This window comes from Stenella coeruleoalba (genome assembly GCF_951394435.1).
Source record: "Stenella coeruleoalba genome assembly, contig: scaffold_138, whole genome shotgun sequence".
In the NCBI taxonomy this organism is placed as follows: Eukaryota; Metazoa; Chordata; class Mammalia; order Artiodactyla; family Delphinidae; genus Stenella; species Stenella coeruleoalba.
Window position 1 is genome coordinate 632,774 of NW_027646297.1, and position 18,110 is coordinate 650,883.

General features: G+C 43.6%; 1 long non-coding RNA gene across 2 annotated transcripts in view; it reads right to left on the reverse strand.

Moving 5' to 3' along the window:
• Positions 1 to 18,110, reverse strand: part of LOC307181196 — a 569,873-nt gene that overhangs the window by 487,234 nt on the left and 64,529 nt on the right. For both annotated transcript variants that reach the window (XR_013826091.1, XR_013826092.1), the window contains exon 2: positions 2,040 to 2,125. This is a non-coding gene — a long non-coding RNA (uncharacterized lncRNA). The remainder of the gene's footprint in view (positions 1 to 2,039; positions 2,126 to 18,110) is intronic.

Genomic DNA, 18,110 nt, shown 5'->3' on the forward strand with positions numbered 1-18,110 from the left:
GATGCACTTGGCCAAAAAGGGCGTATGCGTTTTTTCCTGAATATATTCAGGAAAAAACGCATACGCCCTTTTTGGCCAACCAAGCAAGCTTGCAAAGGAAATCTGCACTACAATGAAGTCTCACTTCCCCCCGGTCAAAAGGGCCATCTGAAAAAAGTGTAAAATCCAGAAAGGCAGGACAGGCCATGGAGAACTGGGAGCCTTGTTATGCTGATGGGCGGGATGTAAATTGCCAAGAACCACTTGGGAGAAGTGTATGGTGTTTCCTGAAACAACTAAAAAACAAAGCAACAGAACCTAGGGCACTTCCACTTATGGTCCTATAGCTTAGGGAAATTAAAATGAAAAAGACACAGCCACCCCAAAGTTTGGAACGGCTCTGTTTACAAGAACCTCGTTTACAGTACAAGTTCAACATCGCAGAAAGTGAAAAATGGATAAAGAAGTTGTGGTATTTACTTACAAAGCAATATCACTCAGCAATGAAATCTGTGTCATCAGGCCCTTAGCAGCACAATGAGTGGATTCAGGTATGATGATTCTAACTGAAATAAGTCACACAGAAAAAGAAACATCATAAGATATCACTAATACACGGAATGTAAACTTGGCTACACAGGAACTGCATTCCAAAACAGAACAGGGTCTCAAATTTAGAAAACCAACTTATGCTTGCTTAAGGGGAAAGGTGAGTTGGGGTGCTGCATAAAACCAGAGATTGAAATGAGCACAGATAAAGTTCCTTAAGCCAAATATGGAATAGACAAGAGCTACTCCTTGCTCAACGAAATGGACTCAAAACCCCATATTAAACGCCTAAGAATGTACCTGACTAGTAAGTATCTTAAAACCTATGGATTGCTATGTCTCCAAAAGAGAATCAAGCGTGTGTACAGGGGCATAAACGCAGCAGTGATAGGATTGGAGAGGTTCGGGGAGCAAATGAAGACCCTTTGAAGTCATATTGCATGGTACCCATTACACGGGTCTCAACTCTCCAGGTTTAAGGTATTCTTCCTTCAGCTAAAACATGCATGTGGAACCCAGAGTATGATCAACCATGTGAACGGGAGACGTGTTCAAATATGTCTCAGTTTTCCTCCCCTGGTACTCGGGTGCAACATTCCAGACGCTTTACTAACACTCTCCCGACTTGGAGAGTCAGTCCCTTTAACCTCCTGTTTGGCCCAGTTTGCAATTTCTGCGGAAGATGAACAGGAATAGCGAGAACCAATGAGAGGCTAGCTGGAGGTGTCTGGACGGGCAAATTCAACTCTCATTTCCCACCAGGAAGAGGAATTAACCAAAGGCTCAGCATGCCGGGCCGGAACAAGATTAGGGCCTGAAGCCATCCTGCGGTGTTGCGGCCAGGTCACAAGAAAGCGAGTTGAAGAAAGCAACTCAGGGGCACTGTAATTCACAAACCTGCAGAGTTATAAATGACAGCTATTGTCCAAAAATAGACTGAAGTAAGGCTGCCAAGAGGACTTGAAAACGGGGCAGAATTGCAGGAAACCGATTTCAGGAGGTAGACTGGAATTGCATTGAAAGCATAGGAAAAGAGGCAGAACGTCCACAATGATGCACTTGGCCAAAAAGGGCGTATGCGTTTTTTCCTGAATATATTCAGGAAAAAACGCATACGCCCTTTTTGGCCAACCAAGCAAGCTTGCAAAGGAAATCTGCACTACAATGAAGTCTCACTTCCCCCTGGTCAAAAGGGCCATCTGAAAAAAGTGTAAAATCCAGAAAGGCAGGACAGGCCATGGAGAACTGGGAGCCTTGTTATGCTGATGGGCGGGATGTAAATTGCCAACAACCACTCGGGAGAAGTGTATGGTGTTTCCTGAAACATCTAAAAAACAAAGCAACAGAGCCTAGGGCACTTCCACTTATGGTCCTATAGCTTAGGGAATTTAAAATCAAAAAGACACAGCCACCCCAAAGTTTGGAACGGCTCTGTTTACAAGAACCTCGTTTACAGTACAAGTTCAACATCGCAGAAAGTGAAAAATGGATAAAGAAGTTGTGGTATTTACTTAAAAAGCAATATCACTCAGCAATGAAATCTGTGTCATCAGGCCCTTAGCAGCACAATGAGTGGATTCAGGTATGATGATTCTAACTGAAATAAGTCACACAGAAAAAGAAACATCATAAGATATCAGTAATACACGGAATGTAAACTTGGCTACACAGGAACTGAATTACAGAACAGAACAGGGTCTCAAATTTCGAAAACCAACTTATGCTTGCTTAAGGGTAAAGGTGAGTTGGGGTGCTGCATAAAACCAGAGATTGAAATGAGCACAGATAAAGTTCCTTAAGCCAAATATGGAATAGACAAGAGCTACTCCTTGCTCAACGAAATGGACTCAACACCGCATATTAAACGCCTAAGAATGTACCTGACTAGTAAGTATCTTAAAACCTATGGATTGCTATGTCTCCGAAAGAGAATCAAGCATGTGTACAGGGGCATAAACGCAGCAGTGATAGGATTGGAGAGGTTCGGTAAGCAAATGAAAACCCTTTGAAGTCATATTGCATGGTACCCATTCCACGGGTTTCAACTACCCAGGTTTTAGGTATTCTTCCTTCAGCTAAAACATGCATGTGGAACCCAAGTATGATCAACCATGTGAACGGGAGACATGTTCAAATATGTCTCAGTTTTCTTCCCCTGGTACTCGGGTGCAACATTCCAGACGCTTTACTAACACTCTCCCGACTTGGAGAGTCAGTCCCTTTAACCTCCTGTTTGGCCCAGTTTGCAATTTCTGCGGAAGATGAACAGGAATAGCGAGAACCAATGAGAGGCTAGCTGGAGGTGTCTGGACGGGCAAATTTAACTCTCATTTCCCACCAGGAAGAGGAAATAACCAAAGGCTCAGTGTGCCGTACCAGAACCAGATTAGGGCCTGAAGCCATCCTGCGGTGTTGCGGCCAGCTCACAAGAAAACGAGTTGAAGAAAGGAGCTCAGGGGCACTGTAATTCACAAACCTGCAGAGTTATAAATGACAGCTATCGTCCAAAAATAGACTGAAGTAAGGCTGCCAAGAGGACTTGAAAGCGGGGCAGAATTGCAGGAAACCGATTTCAGGAGGTAGACTGGAATTGCATTGAAAGCATAGGAAAAGAGGCCGAACGTCCACAATGATGCACTTGGCCAAAAAGGGCGTATGCGTTTTTTCCTGAATATATTCAGGAAAAAACGCATACGCCCTTTTTGGCCAACCAAGCAAGCTTGCAAAGGAAATCTGTACTACAATGAAGTCTCACTTCCCCCTGGTCAAAAGGGCCATCTGAAAAAAGTGTAAAATCCAGAAAGGCAGGACAGGCCATGGAGAACTGGGAGCCTTGTTATGCTGATGGGCGGGATGTAAATTGCCAACAACCACTCGGGAGAAGTGTATGGTGTTTCCTGAAACATCTAAAATACAAAGCAACAGAACCTAGGGCACTTCCACTTATGGTCCTATAGCTTAGGGAAATTAAAATCAAAAAGACACAGCCACCCCAAAGTTTGGAACGGCTCTGTTTACAAGAACCTCGTTTACAGTACAAGTTCAACATCGCAGAAAGTGAAAAATGGATAAAGAAGTTGTGGTATTTACTTACAAAGCAATATCACTCAGCAATGAAATCTGTGTCATCAGGCCCTTAGCAGCACAATGAGTGGATTCAGGTATGATGATTCTAACTGAAATAAGTCACACAGAAAAAGAAACATCATAAGATATCAGTAATACACGGAATGTAAACTTGGCTACACAGGAACTGAATTACAGAACAGAACAGGGTCTCAAATTTAGAAAACCAACTTATGCTTGCTTAAGGGTAAAGGTGAGTTGGGGTGCTGCATAAAACCAGAGATTGAAATGAGCACAGATAAAGTTCCTTAAGCCAAATATGGAATAGACAAGAGCTACTCCTTGCTCAACGAAATGGACTCAACACCGCATATTAAACGCCTAAGAATGTACCTGACTAGTAAGTATCTTAAAACCTATAGATTGCTATGTCTCCGAAAGAGAATCAAGCATGTGTACAGGGGCATAAACGCAGCAGTGATAGGATTGGAGAGGTTCAGTGAGCAAATGAAGACCCTTTGAAGTCATATTGCATGGTACCCATTCCACGGGTTTCAACTACCCAGATTTTAGGTATTCTTCCTTCAGCTAAAACATGCATGTGGAACCCAGAGTATGATCAACCATGTGATCTGGAGACGTGTTCAAATATGTCTCAGTTTTCCTCCCCTGGTACTCGGGTGCAACATTCCAGATGCTTTACTAACACTCTCCCGACTTGGAGAGTCAGTCCCTTTAACCTCCTGTTTGGCCCAGTTTGCAATTTCTGCGGAAGATGAACAGGAATAGCGAGAACCAATGAGAGGCTAGCTGGAGGTGTCTGGACGGGCAAATTCAACTCTCATTTCCCACCAGGAAGAGGAATTAACCAAAGGCTCAGCATGCCGGGCCGGAACCAGATTAGGGCCTGAAGCCATCCTGCGGAGTTGCGGCCAGGTCACAAGAAAGCGAGTTGAAGAAAGGAGCTCAGGGGCACTGTAATTCACAAACCTGCAGAGTTATAAATGACAGCTATCGTCCAAAAATAGACTGAAGTAAGGCTGCCAAGAGGACTTGAAAGCGGGGCAGAATTGCAGGAAACCGATTTCAGGAGGTAGACTGGAATTGCATTGAAAGCATAGGAAAAGAGGCAGAACGTCCACAATGATGCACTTGGCCAAAAAGGGCGTATGCGTTTTTTCCTGAATATATTCAGGAAAAAACGCATACGCCCTTTTTGGCCAACCAAGCAAGCTTGCAAAGGAAATCTGCACTACAATGAAGTCTCACTTCCCCCCGGTCAAAAGGGCCATCTGAAAAAAGGGTAAAATCCAGAAAGGCAGGACAGGCCATGGAGAACTGGGAGCCTTGTTATGCTGATGGGCGGGATGTAAATTGCCAAGAACCACTTGGGAGAAGTGTATGGTGTTTCCTGAAACAACTAAAAAACAAGCAACAGAACCTAGGGCACTTCCACTTATGGTCCTATAGCTTAGGGAAATTAAAATGAAAAAGACACAGCCACCCCAAAGTTTGGAACGGCTCTGTTTACAAGAACCTCGTTTACAGTACAAGTTCAACATCGCAGAAAGTGAAAAATGGATAAAGAAGTTGTGGTATTTACTTACAAAGCAATATCACTCAGCAATGAAATCTGTGTCATCAGGCCCTTAGCAGCACAATGAGTGGATTCAGGTATGATGATTCTAACTGAAATAAGTCACACAGAAAAAGAAACATCATAAGATATCACTAATACACAGAATGTAAACTTGGCTATACAGGAACTGCATTCCAAAACAGAACAGGGTCTCAAATTTAGAAAACCAACTTATGCTTGCTTAAGGGGAAAGGTGAGTTGGGGTGCTGCATAAAACCAGAGATTGAAATGAGCACAGATAAAGTTCCTTAAGCCAAATATGGAATAGACAAGAGCTACTCCTTGCGCAACGAAATGGACTCAACACCGCATATTAAACGCCTAAGAATGTACCTGACTAGTAAGTATCTTAAAACCTATGGATTGCTATGTCTCCGAAAGAGAATCAAGCATGTGTACATGGGCATAAATGCAGCAGTGATAGGATTGGAGGGGTTCGTGAGCAAATGAAGACCCTTTGAAGTCATATTGCATGGTACCCATTCCACGGGTCTCAACTCTCCAAGTTTAAGGTATTGTTCCTTCAGCTAAAACATGCATGTGGAACCTAGATTATGATCAACCACGTGATCGGGAGACGTGTTCAAATATGTCTCAGTTTTCGTACCCTGGTACTCGGGTTCAACATTGCAGACGCTTTACTAACACTCTCCCCGCTTGGAGAGTCAGTCCCTTTAACCTCCTGTTTGGCCCAGTTTGCAATTTCTGTGGAAGATGAACAGGAATAGCAAGAACCAATGAGAGACTAGCTGGAGGTGTCTGGATGGGCAAATTTAACTCTCATTTCCCACCAGGAAGAGGAATTAACCAAAGGCTCAGCGTGCCATGCCAGAACCAGATTAGGGCCTGTAGACATCCTGCGGTGTTGTGGCCAGCTCAAAAGAAAGCGAGTTGAAGAAAGGAGCTCAGGGGCACTGTAATTCACAAACCTGCAGAGTTATAAATGACAGCTATCGTCCAAAAATAGACTGAAGTAAGGCTGCCAAGAGGACTTGAAAGCGGGGCAGAATTGCAGGAAACCGATTTCAGGAGGTAGACTGGAATTGCATTAAAGGCATAGGAAAAGAGGCAGAACGTCCACAATGATGCACTTGGCCAAAAAGGGCGTATGCGTTTTTTCCTGAATATATTCAGGAAAAAACGCATACGCCCTTTTTGGCCAACCAAGCAAACTTGCAAAGTAAATCTGCACTACAATGAAGTCTCACTTCTCCCCGGTCAAAAGGGCCATCTGAAAAAAGTGTAAACTCCAGAAAGGCTGGACAGGCCATGGAGAACTGGGAGCCTTGTTATGCTGATGGGCGGGATGTAAATTGCCAACAGACGCTCAGGAGAAGTGTATGGTGTTTCCTGAAACATCTAAAAAACAAAGCATCAGAGCCTAGGGCACTTCCACTTATGGTCCTATAGCTTAGGGAAATTAAAATGAAAAAGACACAGCCACCCCAAAGTTTGGAACGGCTCTGTTTACAAGAACCTCGTTTACAGTACAAGTTCAACATCGCAGAAAGTGAAAAATGGATAAAAAAGTTGTGGTATTTACTTACAAAGCAATATCACTCAGCAATGAAATCTGTGTCATCAGGCCCTTAGCAGCACAATGAGTGGATTCAGGTATGATGATTCTAACTGAAATAAGTCACACAGAAAAAGAAACATCATAAGATATCACTAATACACGGAATGTAAACTTGGCTACACAGGAACTGCATTCCAAAACAGAACAGGGTCTCAAATTTAGAAAACCAACTTATGCTTGCTTAAGGGGAAAGGTGAGTTGGGGTGCTGCATAAAACCAGAGATTGAAATGAGCACAGATAAAGTTCCTTAAGCCAAATATGGAATACACAAGAGCTACTCCTTTCTCAACGAAATGGACACAAAACCCCATATTAAACGCCTAAGAATGCACCTGACTAGTAAGTATCTTAAAACCTATGGATTGCTATGTCTCCGAAAGAGAATCAAGCATGTGTACAGGGGCATAAACGCAGCAGTGATAGGATTGGAGAGGTTCGGTGAGCAAATGAAGACCCTTTGAAGTCATATTGCATGGTACCCATTCCACGGGTTTCAACTACCCAGGTTTAAGGTATTCTTCCTTCATCTAAAACATGCAAGTGGAACCTAGAGTATGATCAACCATGTGATCGGGAGACGTGTTCAAATATGTCTCAGTTTTCGTACCCTGGTACTCGGGTGCAACATTCCAGACGCTTTACTAACACTCTCCCCACTTGGAGAGTCAGTCCCTTTAACTTCCTGTTTGGCCCAGTTTGCAATTTCTGTGGAAGATGAACAGGTATAGCGAGAACCAATGAAAGACTAGCTGGAGGTGTCTGGATGGGCAAATATAACTCTCATTTCCCACCAGGAAGAGGAATTAACCAAAGGCTCAGCATGCCGTGCCGGAACCAGATTAGGGCCTGAAGACATCCTGCGGTGTTGCGGCCAGGTCACAAGAAAGCGAGTTGAAGAAAGGAGCTCAGGGGCACTGTAATTCACAAACCTGCAGAGTTATAAATGACAGCTATCGTCCAAAAATAGACTGAAGTAAGGCTGCCAAGAGGACTTGAAAGCGGGGCAGAATTGCAGGAAACCGATTTCAGGAGGTAGACTGGAATTGCATTGAAAGCATAGGAAAAGAGGCAGAACGTCCACAATGATGCACTTGGCCAAAAAGGGCGTATGTGTTTTTTCCTGAATATATTCAGGAAAAAACGCATACGCCCTTTTTGGCCAACCAAGCAAGCTTGCAAAGGAAATCTGCACTACAATGAAGTCTCACTTCCCCCCGGTCAAAAGGGCCATCTGAAAAAAGTGTAAAATCCAGAAAGGCAGGACACGCCATGGAGAACTGGGAGCCTTGTTATGCTGATGGGCGGGATGTAAATTGCCAACAACCACTTGGGAGAAGTGTATGGTGTTTCCTGAAACATCTAAAAAACAAAGCAACAGAACCTAGGGCACTTCCACTTATGGTCTTATAGCTTAGGGAAATTAAAATCAAAAAGACACAGCCACCCCAAAGTTTGGAACGGCTCTGTTTACAAGAAACTCATTTACAGTACAAGTTCAACATCGCAGAAAGTGAAAAATGGATAAAGAAGTTGTGGTATTTACTTACAAAGCAATATCACTCAGCAATGAAATCTGTGTCATCAGGCCCTTAGCATCACAATGAGTGGATTCAGGTATGATGATTCTAACTGAAATAAGTCACACAGAAAAAGAAACATCATAAGATATCAGTAATACACGGAATGGAAACTTGGCTACACAGGAACTGAATTACAGAACAGAACAGGGTCTCAAATTTAGAAAACCAACTTATGCTTGCTTAAGGGTAAAGGTGAGTTGGGGTGCTGCATAAAACCAGAGATTGAAATGAGCACAGATAAAGTTCCTTAAGCCAAATATGGAATAGACAAGAGCTACTCCTTGCTCAACGAAATGGACTCAACACCGCATATTAAACGCCTAAGAATGTACCTGACTAGTAAGTATCTTAAAACCTATGGATTGCTATGTCTCCGAAAGAGAATCAAGCATGTGTACATGGGCATAAATGCAGCAGTGATAGGATTGGAGGGGTTCGTGAGCAAATGAAGACCCTTTGAAGTCATATTGCATGGTACCCATTCCACGGGTCTCAACTACCCAGGTTTAAGGTATTGTTCCTTCAGCTAAAACATGCATGTGGAACCTAGATTATGATCAACCATGTGATCGGGAGACGTGTTCAAATATGTCTCAGTTTTCGTACCCTGGTACTCGGGTTCAACATTCCAGACGCTTTACTAACACTCTCCCCACTTGGAGAGTCAGTCCCTTTAACCTCCTGTTTGGCCCAGTTTGCAATTTCTGTGGAAGATGAACAGGAATAGCGAGAACCAATGAGAGACTAGCTGGAGGTGTCTGGATGGGCAAATTTAACTCTCATTTCCCACCAGGAAGAGGAATTAACCAAAGGCTCAGCGTGCCGTGCCGGAACCAGATTAGGGCCTGTAGACATCCTGCGGTGTTGCGGCCAGGTCACAAGAAAGCGAGTTGAAGAAAGGAGCTCAGGGGCACTGTAATTCACAAACCTGCAGAGTTATAAATGACAGCTATCGTCCAAAAATAGACTGAAGTAAGGCTGCCAAGAGGACTTGAAAGCGGGGCAGAATTGCAGGAAACCGATTTCAGGAGGTAGACTGGAATTGCATTGAAAGCATAGGAAAAGAGGCAGAACGTCCACAATGATGCACTTGGCCAAAAAGGGCGTATGCGTTTTTTCCTGAATATATTCAGGAAAAAACGCATACGCCCTTTTTGGCCAACCAAGCAAGCTTGCAAAGGAAATCTGCACTACAATGAAGTCTCACTTCCCCCCTGTCAAAAGGGCCATCTGAAAAAAGTGTAAAATCCAGAAAGGCAGGACAGGCCATGGAGAACTGGGAGCCTTGTTATGCTGATGGGCGGGATGTAAATTGCCAACAACCACTTGGGAGAAGTGTATGGTGTTTCCTGAAACAACTAAAAAACAAAGCAACAGAACCTAGGGCACTTCCACTTATGGTCCTATAGCTTAGGGAAATTAAAATCAAAAAGACACAGCCACCCCAAAGTTTGGAACGGCTCTGTTTACAAGAACCTCGTTTACAGTACAAGTTCAACATCGCAGAAAGTGAAAAATGGATAAAGAATTTGTGGTATTTACTTACAAAGCAATATCACTCAGCAATGAAATCTGTGTCATCAGGCCCTTAGCAGCACAATGAGTGGATTCAGGTATGATGATTCTAACTGAAATAAGTCACACAGAAAAAGAAACATCATAAGATATCAGTAATACACGGAATGGAAACTTGGCTACACAGGAACTGAATTACAGAACAGAACAGGGTCTCAAATTTAGAAAACCAACTTATGCTTGCTTAAGGGGAAAGGTGAGTTGGGGTGCTGCATAAAACCAGAGATTGAAATGAGCACAGATAAAGTTCCTTAAGCCAAATATGGAATAGACAAGAGCTACTCCTTGCTCAACGACATGGACTCAACACCCCATATTAAACGCCTAAGAATGTACCTGACTAGTAAGTATCTTAAAACCTATGGATTGCTATGTCTCCGAAAGAGAATCAAGCATGTGTACAGGGGCATAAACGCAGCAGTGATAGGATTGGAGAGGTTCGTGAGCAAATGAAGACCCTTTGAAGTCATATTGCATGGTACCCATTCCACGGGTTTCAACTACCCAGGTTTAAGGTATTCTTCCTTCAGCTAAAACATGCATGTGGAACCTAGAGTATGATCAACCATGTGATCGGGAGACGTGTTCAAATATGTCTCAGTTTTCGTACCCTGGTACTCGGGTGCAACTTTTCAGACGCTTTACTAACACTCTCCCGACTTGGAGAGTCAGTCCCTTTAACCTCCTGTTTGGCCCAGTTTGCAATTTCTGTGGAAGATGAACAGGAATAACGAGAACCAATGAAAGAATAGCTGGAGGTGTCTGGATGGGCAAATTTAACTCTCATTTCCCACCAGGAAGAGAAATTAACCAAAGGCTCAGCGTGCCGTGCCAGAACCAGATTAGGGCCTGAAGACATCCTGCGGTGTTGCGGCCAGGCCATAAGAAAGCGAGTTGAAGAAAGGAGCTCAGGGGCACTGTAATTCACAAACCTGCAGAGTTATAAATGACAGCTATCGTCCAAAAATATACTGAAGTAAGGCTGCCAAGAGGACTTGAAAGCGGGGCAGAATTGCAGGAAACCGATTTCAGGAGGTAGACTGGAATTGCATTGAAAGCATAGGAAAAGAGGCAGAACGTCCACAATGATGCACTTGGCCAAAAAGGGCGTATGCGTTTTTTCCTGAATATATTCAGGAAAAAAAGCATACGCCCTTTTTGGCCAACCAAGCAAACTTGCACAGGAAATCTGCACTATAATGAAGTCGCACTTCCCCCCGGTCAAAAGGGCCATCTGAAAAAAGTGTAAAATCCAGAAAGGCAGGACAGGCCATGGAGAACTGGGAGCCTTGTTATGCTGATGGGCGGGATGTAAATTGCCAACAGACACTCAGGAGAAGTGTATGGTGTTTCCTGAAACATCTAAAAAACAAAGCAACAGAGCCGAGGGCACTTGCGCTTATGGTCCTATAGCTTAGGGAAATTAAAATCAAAAAGACACAGCCACCCCAAAATTTGGGACGCCTCCGTTTACAAGAACCTCGTTTACCGTACAAGTTCAATATCACAGAAAGTGAAAATGGATAAAGAACTTGTGGTACTTACGTACAATGCAGTATCACTCAGCAATGAAATCTGTGTCATCAGGCCCTTAGCATCACAATGAGTGGATTCAGGTATGATGATTCTAACTGAAATAAGTCACACAGAAAAAGAAACATCATAAGATATCAGTAATACACGGAATGTAAACTTGGCTACACAGGAACTGAATTACAGAACAGAACAGGGTCTCAAATTTAGAAAACCAACTTATGCTTGCTTAAGGGGAAAGGTGAGTTGGGGTGCTGCATAAAACCAGAGATTGAAATGAGCACAGATAAAGTTCCTTAAGCCAAATATGGAATAGACAAGAGCTACTCCTTGCTCAACGAAATGGACTCAACACCGCATATTAAACGCCTAAGAATGTACCTGACTAGTAAGTATCTTAAAACCTATGGATTGCTATGTCTCCGAAAGAGAATCAAGCATGTGTACATGGGCATAAATGCAGCAGTGATAGGATTGGAGGGGTTCGTGAGCAAATGAAGACCCTTTGAAGTCATATTGCATGGTACCCATTCCACGGGTCTCAACTCTGCAGGTTTAAGGTATTGTGCCTTCAGCTAAAACATGCATGTGGAACCTAGATTATGATCAACCATGTGATCGGGAGACGTGTTCAAATATGTCTCAGTTTTCGTACCCTGGTACTCGGGTTCAACATTCCAGACGCTTTACTAACACTCTCCCCACTTGGAGAGTCAGTCCCTTTAACCTCCTGTTTGGCCCAGTTTGCAATTTCTGTGGAAGATGAACAGGAATAGCGAGAACTAATGAGAGACTAGCTGGAGGTGTCTGGATGGGCAAATTTAACTCTCATTTCCCACCAGGAAGAGGAATTAACCAAAGGCTCAGCGTGCCGTGCCGGAACCAGATTAGGGCCTGTAGACATCCTGCGGTGTTGCGGCCAGGTCACAAGAAAGCGAGTTGAAGAAAGGAGCTCAGGGGCACTGTAATTCACAAACCTGCAGAGTTATAAATGACAGCTATCGTCCAAAAATAGACTGAAGTAAGGCTGCCAAGAGGACTTGAAAGCGGGGCAGAATTGCAGGAAACCGATTTCAGGAGGTAGACTGGAATTGCATTGAAAGCATAGGAAAAGAGGCAGAACGTCCACAATGATGCACTTGGCCAAAAAGGGCGTATGCGTTTTTTCTTGAATATATTCAGGAAAAAACGCATACGCCCTTTTTTGCCAACCAAGCAAACTTGCAAAGGAAATCTGCACTACAATGAAGTCTCACTTCTCCCCGGTCAAAAGGGTCATCTGAAAAAAGTGTAAACTCCAGAAAGGCAGGACAGGCCATGGAGAACTGGGAGCCTTGTTATGCTGATGGGCGGGATGTAAATTGCCAACAGACACTCAGGAGAAGTGTATGGTGTTTCCTGAAACATCTAAAAAACAAAGCATCAGAGCCTAGGGCACTTCCACTTATGGTCCTATAGCTTAGGGAAATTAAAATCAAAAAGACACAGCCACCCCAAAGTTTGGGACACCTCCTTTTACAAGAACCTCGTTTACCGTACAAGTTCAATATCACAGAAAGTGAAAAATGGATAAAGAACTTGTGGTACTTACGTACAATGCAGTATCACTCAGCAATGAAATCTATGTCATCAGGCCCGTAGCAGCATAATGAGTGGATTCAGGTATGATGATTCTAACTGAACAAAGTCACACAGAAAAAGAAACATCATAAGATATCACTAATACACGGAATGTAAACTTGGCTACACAGGAACTGCATTCCAAAACAGAACAGGGTCTCAAATTTAGAAAACCAACTTATGCTTGCTTAAGGGGAAAGGTGAGTTGGGGTGCTGCATAAAACCAGAGATTGAAATGAGCACAGATAAAGTTCCTTAAGCCAAATATGGAATAGACAAGAGCTACTCCTTGCTCTACGAAATGGACTCAAAACCCCATATTAAACGCCTAAGAATGTACCTGACTAGTAAGTATCTTAAAACCTATGGATTGCTATGTCTCCGAAAGAGAATCAAGCATGTGTACAGGGGCATAAACGCAGCAGTGATAGGATTGGAGAGGTTCGGTGAGCAAATGAAGACCCTTTGAAGTCATATTGCATGGTACCCATTACACGGGTCTCAACTCTCCAGGTTTAAGGTATTCTTCCTTCAGCTAAAACATGCATGTGGAACCCAGAGTATGATCAACCATGTGAACGGGAGACGTGTTCAAATATGTCTCAGTTTTCCTCCCCTGGTACTCGGGTGCAACATTCCAGACGCTTTACTAACACTCTCCCGACTTGGAGAGTCAGTCCCTTTAACCTCCTGTTTGGCCCAGTTTGCAATTTCTGCGGAAGATGAACAGGAATAGCGAGAACCAATGAGAGGCTAGCTGGAGGTGTCTGGACGGGCAAATTCAACTCTCATTTCCCACCAGGAAGAGGAATTAACCAAAGGCTCAGCATGCCGGGCCGAAAGCAGATTAGGGCCTGAAGCCATCCTGCGGTGTTGCGGCCAGGTCACAAGAAAGCGAGTTGAAGAAAGGAACTCAGGGGCACTGTAATTCACAAACCTGCAGAGTTATAAATGACAGCTATCGTCCAAAAATAGACTGAAGTAAGGCTGCCAAGAGGACTTGAAAGCGGGGCAGAATTGCAGGAAACCGATTTCAGGAGGTAGACTGGAATTGCATTGAAAGCATAGGAAAAGAGGCAGAACGTCCACAATGATGCACTTGGCCAAAAAGGGCGTATGCGTTTTTTCCTGAATATATTCAGGAAAAAACGCATACGCCCTTTTTGGCCAACCAAGCAAGCTTGCAAAGGAAATCTGCACTACAATGAAGTCTCACTTCCCCCCGGTCAAAAGGGCCATCTGAAAAAAGTGTAAAATCCAGAAAGGCAGGACAGGCCATGGAGAACTGGGAGCCTTGTTATGCTGATGGGCGGGATGTAAATTGCCAAGAACCACTTGGGAGAAGTGTATGGTGTTTCCTGAAACAACTAAAAAACAAAGCAACAGAACCTAGGGCACTTCCACTTATGGTCCTATAGCTTAGGGAAATTAAAATGAAAAAGACACAGCCACACCAAAGTTTGGAACGGCTCTGTTTACAAGAACCTCGTTTACAGTACAAGTTCAACATCGCAGAAAGTGAAAAATGGATAAAGAAGTTGTGGTATTTACTTACAAAGCAATATCACTCAGCAATGAAATCTGTGTCATCAGGCCCTTAGCAGCACAATGAGTGGATTCAGGTATGATGATTCTAACTGAAATAAGTCACACAGAAAAAGAAACATCATAAGATATCACTAATACACGGAATGTAAACTTGGCTACACAGGAACTGCATTCCAAAACAGAACAGGGTCTCAAATTTAGAAAACCAACTTATGCTTGCTTAAGGGGAAAGGTGAGTTGGGGTGCTGCATAAAACCAGAGATTGAAATGAGCACAGATAAAGTTCCTTAAGCCAAATATGGAATAGACAAGAGCTACTCCTTGCTCAACGAAATGGACTCAAAACCCCATATTAAACGCCTAAGAATGTACCTGACAAGTAAGTATCTTAAAACCTATGGATTGCTATGTCTCCAAAAGAGAATCAAGCGTGTGTACAGGGGCATAAACGCAGCAGTGATAGGATTGGAGAGGTTCGGTGAGCAAATGAAGACCCTTTGAAGTCATATTGCATGGTACCCATTACACGGGTCTCAACTCTCCAGGTTTAAGGTATTCTTCCTTCAGCTAAAACATGCATGTGGAACCCAGAGTATGATCAACCATGTGAACGGGAGACGTGTTCAAATATGTCTCAGTTTTCCTCCCCTGGTACTCGGGTGCAACATTCCAGACGCTTTACTAACACTCTCCCGACTTGGAGAGTCATTCCCTTTAACCTCCTGTTTGGCCCAGTTTGCAATTTCTGTGGAAGATGAACAGGAATATCGAGAACCAATGAAAGAATAGCTGGAGGTGTCTGGACGGGCAAATTTAACTCTCATTTCCCACCAGGAAGAGGAATTAACCAAAGGCTCAGCGTGCCGTGCCAGAACCAGATTAGGGCCTGAAGCCATCCTGCGGTGTTGCGGCCAGGTCACAAGAAAGCGAGTTGAAGAAAGGAGCTCAGGGGCACTGTAATTCACAAACCTGCAGAGTTATAAATGACAGCTATCGTCCAAAAATAGACTGAAGTAAGGCTGCCAAGAGGACTTGAAAGCGGGGCAGAATTGCAGGAAACCGATTTCAGGAGGTAGACTGGAATTGCATTGAAAGCATAGGAAAAGAGGCAGAACGTCCACAATGATGCACTTGGCCAAAAAGGGCGTATGCGTTTTTTCCTGAATATATTCAGGAAAAAACGCATACGCCCTTTTCGGCCAACCAAGCAAACTTGCAAAGGAAATCTGCACTACAATGAAGTCTCACTTCCCCCCGGTCAAAAGGGCCATCTGAAAAAAGTGTAAAATCCAGAAAGGCAGGACAGGCCATGGAGAACTGGGAGCCTTGTTATGCTGATGGGCGGGATGTAAATTGCCAGCAGACACTCAGGAGAAGTGTATGGTGTTTCCTGAAACATCTAAAAAACAAAGCAACAGAGCCGAGGGCACTTGCGCTTATGGTCCTATAGCTTAGGGAAATTAAAATCAAAAAGACACAGCCACCCCAAAGTTTGGGACGCCTCCGTTTACAAGAACCTCGTTTACCGTACAAGTTCAATATCACAGAAAGTGAAAAATGGATAAAGAACTTGTGGTACTTACGTACAATGCAGTATCACTCAGCAATGAAATCTATGTCATCAGGCCCGTAGCAGCATAATGAGTGGATTCAGGTACGATGATTCTAACTGAAATAAGTCACACAGAAAAAGAAACATCATAAGATATCACTAATACACGGAATGTAAACTTGGCTACACATGAACTGCATTCCAAAACAGAACAGGGTCTCAAATTTAGAAAACCAACTTATGCTTGCTTAAGGTGAAAGGTGAGTTGGGGTGCTGCATAAAACCAGAGATTGAAATGAGCACAGATAAAGTTCCTTAAGCCAAATATGTAATACACAAGAGCTACTCCTTGCTCAACGAAATGGACACAAAACCCCATATTAAACGCCTAAGAATGCACCTGACTAGTAAGTATCTTAAAACCTATGGATTGCTATGTCTCCGAAAGAGAATCAAGCATGTGTACAGGGGCATAAATGCAGCAGTGATAGGATTGGAGGGGTTCGTGAGCAAATGAAGACCCTTTGAAGTCATATTGCATGGTACCCATTCCACGGGTCTCAACTACCCAGGTTTAAGGTATTGTTCCTTCAGCTAAAACATGCATGTGGAACCTAGATTATGATCAACCATGTGATCGGGAGACGTGTTCAAATATGTCTCAGGATTCGTACCCTGGTACTCGGGTTCAACATTCCAGACGCTTTACTAACACTCTCCCCACTTGGAGAGTCAGTCCCTTTAACCTCCTGTTTGGCCCAGTTTGCAATTTCTGTGGAAGATGAACAGGAATAGCGAGAACCAATGAGAGACTAGCTGGAGGTGTCTGGATGGGCAAATTTAACTCTCATTTCCCACCAGGAAGAGGAATTAACCAAAGGCTCAGCGTGCCGTGCCGGAACCAGATTAGGGCCTGTAGACATCCTGCGGTGTTGCGGCCAGGTCACAAGAAAGCGAGTTGAAGAAAGGAGCTCAGGGGCACTGTAATTCACAAACCTGCAGAGTTATAAATGACAGCTATCGTCCAAAAATAGACTGAAGTAAGGCTGCCAAGAGGACTTGAAAGCGGGGCAGAATTGCAGGAAACCGATTTCAGGAGGTAGACTGGAATTGCATTGAAAGCATAGGAAAAGAGGCAGAACGTCCACAATGATGCACTTGGCCAAAAAGGGCGTATGCGTTTTTTCCTGAATATATTCAGGAAAAAACGCATACGCCCTTTTTGGCCAACCAAGCAAGCTTGCAAAGGAAATCTGCACTACAATGAAGTCTCACTTCCCCCCGGTCAAAAGGGCCATCTGAAAAAAGTGTAAAATCCAGAAAGGCAGGACAGGCCATGGAGAACTTGGAGCCTTGTTATGCTGATGGGCGGGATGTAAATTGCCAACAACCACTTGGGAGAAGTGTATGGTGTTTCCTGAAACAACTAAAAAACAAAGCAACAGAACCTAGGGCACTTCCACTTATGGTCCTATAGCTTAGGGAAATTAAAATCAAAAAGACAGAGCCACCCCAAAGTTTGGAACGGCTCTGTTTACAAGAACCTCGTTTACAGTACAAGTTCAACATCGCAGAAAGTGAAAAATGGATAAAGAATTTGTGGTATTTACTTACAAAGCAATATCACTCAGCAATGAAATCTGTGTCATCAGGCCCTTAGCAGCACAATGAGTGGATTCAGGTATGATGATTCTAACTGAAATAAGTCACACAGAAAAAGAAACATCATAAGATATCAGTAATACACGGAATGGAAACTTGGCTACACAGGAACTGAATTACAGAACAGAACAGGGTCTCAAATTTAGAAAACCAACTTATGCTTGCTTAAGGGGAAAGGTGAGTTGGGGTGCTGCATAAAACCAGAGATTGAAATGAGCACAGATAAA